Genomic DNA, 479 nt, shown 5'->3' on the forward strand with positions numbered 1-479 from the left:
GCCTGCAGGCAGGTGGAAGAGCAGGCAGGGCTGGACACCGTGGCTCACTCCCCACTCCCTTCGTCTGGCTCCAGGGCAAACCACCCTTCCAGCGCCGCCTCCGACGCCTGTTTGTCTAGCCTCCCTCAGCAGCTCCGGTAGCAGCAGAAGCGGTAGCAGACAGGACAACTGGAAACAGGCTTTCATAATGTTTTAATATGGTTTTAACACAAAACTAAACCCACTGCCATCAAGTCGATCCCCTCTCATAGCGACCCTATAGGGCAAAGTGGAACTACCCCCACAGGGCTGTAAAGCTTTAAGGAAGCTGACTGCCTTATCTTTTTCCCATAGAGAAGCTGGTGGGTTTGAACTGCCAACCTTTGGTTAGCAGCCAAACCCCTTAGCCACTGCACCACCAGCGCGCCTAGTGTTACCACAGCAGCCTCCCACTTCACAGAAACGTCCTGTGGACGTTAAGTGAGGCTTGACTTCTACTA

The sequence above is a fragment of the Orycteropus afer genome, unplaced genomic scaffold (assembly GCF_000298275.1).
Source record: "Orycteropus afer afer isolate SDZICR_OR568_19922 unplaced genomic scaffold, OryAfe1.0 scaffold00113, whole genome shotgun sequence".
Classification (NCBI taxonomy): Eukaryota; Metazoa; Chordata; class Mammalia; order Tubulidentata; family Orycteropodidae; genus Orycteropus; species Orycteropus afer.